Below are 10,505 nucleotides of genomic sequence, written 5' to 3'. Positions count from 1 at the left end.
ATTGTTTATTCTATTTTATATATTGTTTGTATATTTCCTGCTGCTCTGTCTTCTGTGCTGCTGTAACACCGCAAATTTCCCCGTTGTGGGATTAATAAAGGATTAACTCATCTTATCTTATCTTTACTGTCTTATGAAAGAGCCCATGAAATATTTAGAAAAACATTCATTTCCACAAACTTTCTTTGTTCTTTTGATGTCTGACATGTTATCATTAAAAATTTTATAACAATATTATCATGAACTTGAAATATGTTTTCTCTCAAAACTTCCATTTTTGTTTACAATGCAGCTTATGAAAATTCAAACACAAGGCCCCATAAGGTCACTCAGAATCTGCTGCTATGGGACACAAAAATAATTTGTCAATCCCTGGTGGGTATTCCAGAAGTTAAGGCAGTGATTATGGAGTGCAATAACTTCTCTGCAGACTGCCTAGTAAAATCGACCTTGAAACTAATACAGCATTTCAGTGATTCTAAACTTAGCTGTGCACCAAGCCATGAATCCTCCATAAGACATACTTTTGGGGCTAAGGGTCTTTGGACCATGCACACCAGCTGGCCTATAGAGCCAACCGTCTCTCTGGTCACCTGAAATTGAGGAGCCACATGAGGGATGCAGGACCTGCAAAAAGAAGACACCACTGCTAGAAATTCCCAGAGTGACTCAAGGTATGGCCACCCCCGGACAAAATCCTCGAAAAGCCAGTCCAAGGAAGCTGCACAGCTTGATGACTTGCCAGGATACAAGCTAGTCCTTGTCTGCGGCTATGTACACTTGACCAATAAGGGCTAACAATATGGCCCAAAACATTGAAGTCCTTTCGAAGACCCATGTTTCATTATGGTAAGGTTTTCTTCATAATGAGCTGAGGTCACAAGTGCATTCAGGTCTCTAAGGTCCGCTAAGAGTGTCTGAAAGTTATTAATTTTTTCCACCAATCTTGAGTTCTCAATCATCTTGCTTCAGTACTGCTTCTCTTAATATGTTTAGCATACACGTTTAACAAATATGGGGATCGTGGGCCGCCTTGTCATACTCTTTTACTGATGTAGAGCCATTCAGTTTGTCCATTTTCTGTCATGACTATGGCTTACTGATCAGTGTAGGAGTTCCTCATCAGAAGAACAAATTTCTCGGGTATACCCAGTTTCCTAAGGACATTCAACAATTTTACATGGCCAATACAGTTGACAGCAAATCTCACATTACAGAGTCCAAAAGACATCACTTGGAACTACCACAACCCTTGGTGGTAATCAGGGACTCTGAAAGTGCCCACTGTGGAGATTGGGAGAACTGAATAAACTTATAATTACAAGCACAATTAGGAGTCTTTTGTATGACTAAGATCTGCTGGAGCTTTAGATGGGCTGTTCGGTGGCCAGAAGACCTCATCTCCACTACCTCTTTGGGGATCTAATGGAGGTTATGGGTTTGCAGGCATATGGAATAGGCATCAGCAGTATTCATGGTGTGCTGCATCAACCTACTAGGCCTGCATTCATCATCTTGTGAAGATGTCTATAACATTGCCATTTCCATACAGGGACTAAGCTCCAATATAGCATCGTCAAGGATGTTTACGAGTCCCCTTCCTGGATCGGGGCCTTGCCGTGGCAGAAGGGCTTGTGTGTTCTAGGGATCTTCAGAGCTAAGCCATCTGGAGCAATATGCTCCTGGTAGGGTTTCCCAAGGCGAACAGGTCTGGAGTGAAGACCCAGACTAACTCGATCCCAAAATTCTCCATGACAAAGGTATGCAGAAATTTGTGTATCCTGCCCGGGTGTACCCTGGAGCCAGGCCTGGGGGTAGTGTTCCTTGGCCTGTCTGATCTAAACTCGAATGGTAAATTGTTATTGGACTTCTGTGCTAGGCATGGATTGTCCATAACAAACACCAAGTTCGAACACAAGGATATAAGTGTACATGTTACCTAAGCTCCTTAGGTCAAAGGTCAATGATCGACTTTTTTGTTATTTCTTCTGACTTGGGACCATATGTTCTGGACACTCAGGTGAAGAGAGGTGCTGAGCTGTCAACTGATCACCATCTGGTGGTGATTTGGATCAGATGGCAGGGAAGACTGATAATCAGACCCGGTAGGGCCAAGTGAATAGTGAGTGTGTGCTGGGAACGACTGTCAGAGGCAGCTGATTGGAATGATTTTAACTCCCACCTTTGAGAGAGCTTGTTAGAGGCCCCTGATTGGAATGATTTTAACTCCCACCTTCGGGAGAGCTTTTCTCATGTTCCGGAGGAGGTAGGGGACTTGGAGTCTGAATGGACCCTGTTCAAAACCTCCATTGTGGAAGCTGCCAGGCATAGCTGTGGCCAAAAGCTTGTTGGTGCCTGTCAGGGCGGTAACCAAAGAACCCCTGGTGGAGACCGGTGGTGAGGGAGGCCATCAAGCTGAAGAAAGAGGCCTTTCGGGACTGGTTGGCCCGGAGGACTCCCAACTCCCCAGACAGGTACTGACATGCAAAAAAGGCGGTAGTGGCAACGGAGGCAGAAGCAAAATGCAGGGCGTGGGAGGAGTTCGGCAAGGCCATGGAAAAAGACTTTCGGTCGGCGTCAAGGAGGTTCTGGACAACTGTCCAGCGACTCAGGAGCAGTTGGGGTGGCTTCACTCAAGCTGTATTCAGCATGGGTTGAGAAACTCTGACTTCAAATGAGGAAGGTGGAAGGAGCACTTTGAGGCACTTCTTAATATGAGAGACATGCCTCCCTCATGGGAGTCAGGGCCAGAGGCTTCTAGGGTGTAAGGCTCCATTTCCCTGGTGGAGGTCACTGAGGTAGTTGGCAAGCTCCTCAGTGGCAAAGCACCAGGAGTGGATGAGATTCGCCTGGAAATGCTTAAGTCTCTGGATGTTGTAGGGCTGGCATAGCTCACATGGCTCTGCAATATTGAATGGACCTCAGGAACAGTACCCTTGGACTGGAAGACCGGGGTGGTGGTCCCTATTTTTAAGAATGGGGACTGGAGGGTGTGTGCCAACTACTGGGGTATCATACTGATCAGTCTCCCTGGAAAAGTTTATGCCAAGGTGCTGAAAAGGAGACTCCGACCGACAGCCGAACCTCATTTTGAGGAGGAACAATGTGGATTCCATCCCGGCCATGGAACAATGGAACAGCTTTTCACCCTCTCACAGATTGTTGAGGGGGCATGGGGGTTTGCCAACCCAGTCTACATGTGTTTCGTGGACCTGGAGAAGGCTTACAACCGTGTTCCCCGAGATATCTTGTGGGAGGTCCTCCGGGAGTATGGGGTGCTCAGGCTACTTCTCCAGGTCATCTCTGTACTCCCGGAGTGAGAGTTGTGTTTGTATACTCGGCATTAAGTCGGACTCTTTCAGTGTTAGTGTTGGACTCTGCCAGGGTTGTGCCTTGTCTCCACTCCTGTTTGTGATATTCATGGACAGGGTGTCAAGGCGTAGCCAAGGTCAGGAGGGCATTATGTGTGGAGGCCGGAGGGTGGCGTCTCTGCTATTTGCAGATGATGTTGTTCTTTTGGCAGGATCGCATGGATGCCTTCAGTGCTCACTGGAGCGGTTTACAGCTGAGTGTGAAGCAGTTGGTATGTGGATCAGTACCATGAGTCCATGGTCCTAGCCTGGAAAAGGATGGCATGCCCACTCCAGGTAGGGGGAAAGGACCTGCCCCAGGTGGAGGAATTTAAGTTTCTCGGGGTCTTGTTCACGAGTCAAAGGCAAAGCTCTCTGTTTACCAGCCGGTCTACAATCCCGACCCTACCTATGGTCATGAGCTGTGGGTAATGACCGAAAGAATACAAGAATACAGCAGAAATGAGCTTTCTTTGCAGGGTGGCGGGCTACACTCTACTTGATAGGGTGTGAAGCTTGGTCATCCGGGAGGAGCTCAGAGTAGAGCCGCTACTCCTCTGCATTGAGAGGAGCCAGTTGAGGTGGTTCAGTCATCTGATCCAGATGCCCCCTGGATGCCTCCCGGTGGGGGTGTATCATGCATGGCCTACTGGGACGAGACCCTGGGGTCGTCCTTGGACCCGCTGGAGGGATTATATCTCTAAGTTGGTCTGGGAGCGGCTGGGGTCCCCCGGAATGAGCTGGAGAACATTGCAGGGGACAGGGTAGTCTGGAATTCTCTGCTCTCCCAACCGCTTCTGCTACCTAAACATTAATTTTTAAAAGCTTAACATGTACACAACACATAACTATAGTCCAAGCATGTGAAACAGGACCTTCTGGGCCAAAATGCTGCAGGGATTAGCATTTATCCTCATCTAACACCCTGAATTCAGGTCACAGATCTTGCTAATTAGCTGATGAGCTGAATCAAGTGTGTTTAAATGAAGCAGTGTGCTGAAGTCTGCAGTGTTTTGGCCCACGAGGACTGAAGACTGACACATGTGCCACAGACAGATGTATAGATAAAAGTAACTGCAATCACAGCTGGAAAAATATACAAAAATTAAGATGCTGCAAATATTACACCTCAAGGAGAGCTTTGTTATAGCAACATAAGATGTTTTACCAAAAATTAACGGCTTTCTAGTGGAATAAATAAATGTGTTGCATGACTGGTTTTGAATTGCTTAGTGCAACAACTAGTTGCATGAAAGTTTCACTGGCCAAAAAGCAGTTAGGCCACTATGTTGAGGGGCCTGCCACCAGTCTGAATGGGCATGGTATCTGTCTCAAGGTGAATGGTGGCCCCAGATATGTCAACGGATGCCCCACCTCAGCTAAACAGGTCCAGCACCATGAATATTGGCCTTCTTGCATGTTCAGTTCTCTTGAGTTCTGAGTACTGGCAGGTGAGAACTCTTAGCTCCAGTAGCCTTGATCTTTCACCTCCACTCTTCTGCTTCCTCCTCGGTGGGTGTCCCAGCAAGAGGACTTGGGACTTTGGTGCCAGGGAATGCACCCAGCTGAACAAGTGACATTTTAATTACTTATCTAGCTCATGACCATAAATTACCCATTAGTATTATCTTCCAAAATACATTATATTACTTCCTTATGATTACTGTCAACACTGCAAGTGATAAGGTGACACCTTAAATAAGCTTGACTTCTCAAAGACGACAATCATCAAGGCTCATTCAACTCAACGTCCTGTTGGATCATACAGGTAATCTGATATTTTAACATATTATGGAAGGGTATGAAAATGAAATACATGTATGAAGCTCTACAGTTATCATACTTTATAAATTATGATATAATACTCTTTTCACACAGTCTTTTTTGCAAGCATGCTGTCTGTGGGATTTCTGTTGATATGTCTCTCGGTGAAACTCCACCTCTGTGAAACCAAATCAAGTAAGTAAACTCCTCACAACTACCTCCACAACTAAGACACAAAGTGTGATCTAAAACTGTTAATTAAAATCAAGGATCAAAATCCAAATTATGAATGAAACTTAGGAAACAGTCTCAGAGACCTAATTTGTCATTAGGTTAGGAGTTGCTAATTAAACCAGAATGTGACAGGATGTGTTTAAACTGTGCTTACATTGTTATTTATTTACCAAAGTGACTTAGAAATGAATCATGTTATGGAGGCAGTGAAATGCCATGTGGAGAATAGTGGAGTTACCAATTACACTATACCAACTGTTGTGCTTTTATTGTTACAGTGAGTGCAATGTATGTCATTCAGGAAGCACAGGCTCCATGTATTGACATTAATAACACTAAATCCAACAATGAGGTAGAGAAACTTCTTGAGAGGATTAGATATGTGGCTCGAAGCTGCAAAGAAATCCGAGACAAGTATCGAATCTATGAAGGTAAGACTGGCATTGCTTTACTCTGACATTTTCCAAAAAGTGCATCAAGGTACTTTCGTCCAATGAATCAGTATTGTTTGTGTATGAACAGATGGGCTGTACTATCTTACAACGGAGACTGGGGTGGTCTACCAGACCTACTGTGATATGACCACAGCTGGAGGTGGCTGGACGCTGGTGGCCAGTGTGCACGAGAACAACATGTATGGGAAATGCACTTTAGGTGATCGTTGGTCGAGCCAGCAAGGTAGTAATCCCCAACCTTCCAGAAGGAGATGGAACATGGGCTAATCGAGTCACATTTGGATCTGCAGAGGCTGCTACCAGTGACGACTACAAGGTGAGACGCGGTACCTTAATCTGTAATGCCTAAAGAATCTTGTAAAGAAAAATTATTAAAGAAAAGATAACAGAAAGATTACAGAAAGACTAGCGCTGGCATTCTTTCCTGTTCTATGATTAGATTCTTCTGCTGTTTACATAGTTCTTAGGCTCAAATACGAATCCTAAACTGGCATCCCTGCTCTGAGATGCTTTGTGGATATCTGCTCTGCCCTAACATTCCATCACTCTTACTTCTTACAGAATCCTGGGTATTACAACATCGCGGCACAGGATGTGGCGGTGTGGCATGTTCCTAATAACGTTCAGCTAAACCATTGGAGCACTGCTTCTATCTTACGCTACCACACCGACAACCGCTTTCTCAGCCTTCATGGAGGAAATCTTTTCTTCTTATTCAGGGTAAAACAACGGGTGATGCATTCACATTAGCCCAGGCCAACATTTGAGAGAAGGTCAATTGTGCAGGTAAAATAAAAAGTGTCTGAGTTACTTATGAAAAGAAGACAAGAAGAACAAAAGTTAGCATTTACTAAAACAATTTGGTCATTAAACTGCTGAACATATCAGTTCACTGTCAGAATAAAGGCTACTGTTTGGGCAAATTTTAGTCTTCCAATGTACAAACTATGAAAATGTACCCTCAAAGATGTGTCACAGTCCCTAAAACTTAATAAGACTTTAATAAAACTAAGAGCTATAGTCAAGTCAGGGTGTATGGAGTCAATGTAATTTAAATAATAAGGTATATGGTACAATTACATTCCCTAACTAAAGGCACTGAAGATGCATCCTTTAGGGGTACCATCTCAGTGACAGCATTAGGCTCTACTAAAAGGTACAATCTGTTTTCTGAGAGTGTACAGAATTCGGTGTGACATGGCAAATATTCTGTATGAATAACCACCTTGCTAATTTAAGGCTTTAAGGCTTTGTAAACAACACAATGGATGCCAATTTAATGTGACACTGACCTACATTTTGAACCCTAGATAAAAAACCCTTCTTCATAATGTGCCTGTTTTAACATTTAACTCTTGATGGACGCTCGTACTGTTCTTACAGCATGAGCTGCTGCAAAAATGGCAGCCAAACAATTTGTTTTTCATAGTCAAATGGACTGTGGTATTTTTGATCGGTCGATCCAGACACCACAGCCATCCTGATTGATTAAATTCAAACTGACGTGTAATTAAACCGATCAATCATGAAGAGGTAGCGATCAATTAAGGTTTTATTATTCTTGTTGCAAGACGTGAAGACATCAGGTATCTATATATTCATGGAACATAATGGGTACAGGAAATTATGCATGGAGAGATATTCGAACACATGCAACACTCTTTATAAAGAATTGGTTTCTGGATTACTTTCCCTATAGAAATTCCCAGTGAGGTATGCAATAGGGGCTTGTCGTATTGATAACGGACCTACTGCCCCAGTGGTGTACGATACCGGAAATGAAGCTTCTACCAGGAACTTTTATGGTCCCGATGTAAGAGGTAGGTCAATATTCTTTGAGTACTAGGAACCTCACTACTGCTACTACTATGTTGCTTTACTTCACAGTTTATACCTTAAATAAAATTATGAAAATTTCATGCATGTAGCATCAACAGTTCAAAAGTAACATTATCAAAATTTGTACCAAACAACTCAGTTCAAAAACCCAGAATGACATTGGCCTGAATCCTATGCCCAAACTCAGCACTGTTAAAGGCAGTAAATAGTTTATTTGAACCTCTTCAGGACAGTTTGAGACTGGCTACATCGCTTTCAGAGTGTTTAACAATGAGAAGGCAGCCATGGCGATCTGCTCTGGAGTCAGACCAACTGGCTGTGATACGGAACATGTGAGTTAACAAACAGGCTCAAGTTTGACTATTTCATAAAGGCATGTAAAAATGCTGGATTAACTATAAACATAATCTTCTGCAGTACTGTATCGGTGGAGGAGGTCATTTCCCAGAAGGTGCACCAAGACAGTGTGGAGATTTCGCTGGTTTTGACTGGAATGGATACGGGACAAATACAGCTGCCAGTGCGTCCCGAGAGATCACTGAAGCTGCTGTGCTTCTTTTCTATCGCTGAGACCCAAATCACACATTCAGCTTTCTCTTCTGCTTCTAGTTTTTATTTATGATTTGAGATGACTTTAAATGATGATTATCAATCTCACTCTAAGTCAGTGGAGAGTTTTACATACAACTTCAATAGCTGACAAAAAACATCCTTAAATCATGGTTATAGCCAGGAAGTCATCTTGAAAGGATGTGGTTTGCAGAGTTTAAACACATTGTATTATTAGAGGGTTTGATGGCCAGAATGAATAAAGACAATCCTAGAAGAATTAGTGACTGAACAGATATTTTGAATAGGATTAGAGTTTTAAACTTTGGATAAAGTTTTATAAGATCGTGGTGGGTTTATAAGGCTTGTGGATGTGGGGATACTGTGCTCTAATGCCTGTAGGGTGTCTGCTATGTGAGGAATGTATGGATCATTTGTTCTGTACTTTCTCTACTCATCTAAGGTATGATGTGTTTTTTTTTGTTTTGTTTTGTTTTTTATTTATGTTTTGTACTGATATGTTTTGTACTGAAATGTCTTGATTGTGAAAAATAAAAAGCAAATAAAACTTTTAATCATAAAAAGTCGTGCTTTTAAGTTAATTAAATAAAGACTGAATCAAAACTGAATGTAAGGTAGGAGTTTTCAAACTGCTACCACATCATAACCAGGCATCAATCAATTCCTTGACCGTCTAATACTCAGGCTGTGTTCAGACTACAGACAAATCGCATTTATTTCCCAAATCAGATCTTTTGAGGCGACTGCACTGTTTTTTTGCAAGTAATCAGATGAAATAGACATCACCAGATCAGACATCACCAGCCTATCTGCACAGGTTCCCGTGGTAACAACGTAGGCATCAGTATCTACGTAGCTATGCTGGTGATGCACATTTCAAAGGAGAGATGGAGGCGCATCATCTTGCCCTCCAAACAATCACTTCTGTCACTCTGGATGTGACATTGTCGTTGTTGGTTGTGTTGAAATTCAATTTGAGGCTCCAGAGCATTCAGACCGAGATGGAAAAATTGGATTTACTGTGGATTTTTTTGCTGTCCACACTATCAAAAATCAAACTGGATGCAATCTAAACATGCCAAAAATTAGATTATATAAAGATTAATAATGTGTTCTCCTTACTTAAAATGATTAAAACACAGGAGTAAAAAATCCAGCCCACTTTGTTTTGTAGCAATAACTGCAAAAGACAGGTAAATGACTAATGATTTTATCTGAACACTACAAATTCTCTTCTATTCTAAACCATTTAGGTTACCATTTATCCCTCATACAATGTTTACTTTGAGACTTTAAACATAAAGTTACATTTACAGTTCAGTGGACTCAACAGTCAACAGTTTGTCAATATTGTATCTGGACCAACTTTGTAGAATTATTGGACTCTGCAACATCAGGTGTAAAATTACAGAATTATTTTTTGTACTCTTGTCCATCTTTTTTATATTGTCATTTTTAACAGGAAGTGTAGCCAATTGTGTGTAGACTCATCTTACTCTCTAAGCTTATCTATAATATAATCTAAAATACTCATGTTTTTATTAAAGGTATTTTTCTAAATGGTCCAATTTTGCCAGACTTCCACTTGTACTTTTTGTGATTCATCCTGTATTTACTTTAAAGCAAATGATGTATACTAATTTGCCTCAAATATAAGCCAATATACAAGCGTAGCTGAAAAGAAAAACTGAGTTTCTGTGTCTTCTAAGTGTTTATTTCAGTCACCTAAACAAATCCTTCACATTTTGAAAACTAAGTTTATGTACACAAATAACATTCAAACTACTGTTTATGCTACAAGGTTCATGGTCACATTTAATTTTCACAGTTGAAAGGTTTTGAATTTTAGTTTCACTGAGTGGATGCACAGCACAACACACCAGCAGAGGACACTGCAGCACCAAAAAGTTTCCACACCCTGAACAGCACCATCAAACATATATGTAATATATACAACAAAAATTTAAGAAGTGTGTAGCGCCCCCTGTAGAGGTTCTTGACCGTACTTTGAGCTCTGCCTATATTGCCCATACATTCCAGCACTAAAATGTATTTCAGAACATTTTGTCATATTAGCCAAATATATTTTAAAATACATGTATTTTACAATGTATGGGGAAATATTACACATAGAAATGTACCATACAAAAATGTATGTAAATCTATTTATCAAATACAGAATTAAACAAAAACATTGCCAACCTAGTTTGTGTTTAATGTGAGACCAAATATTCTAAATCTGGACTCTGATCAGCCAAAATATCAGCCTGGACTTGTTCTCAGCCCACTTCTT

The 10,505-nt window shown here is 41.7% G+C and overlaps 1 pseudogene; it reads left to right on the top strand.

Moving 5' to 3' along the window:
- Window positions 1-5,022: 5,022 nt before the first annotated feature.
- On the top strand, window positions 5,023-8,763 carry LOC118817019 (annotated as a pseudogene).
- The last annotated feature ends 1,742 nt before the right edge of the window (window positions 8,764-10,505 follow it).

Source organism: Colossoma macropomum, unplaced genomic scaffold (genome assembly GCF_904425465.1).
Source record: "Colossoma macropomum unplaced genomic scaffold, Colossoma_macropomum, whole genome shotgun sequence".
Classification (NCBI taxonomy): Eukaryota; Metazoa; Chordata; class Actinopteri; order Characiformes; family Serrasalmidae; genus Colossoma; species Colossoma macropomum.
Note: the sequence above shows the minus strand (reverse complement) of the source record. Positions and strands in the feature narration are given on the sequence as shown.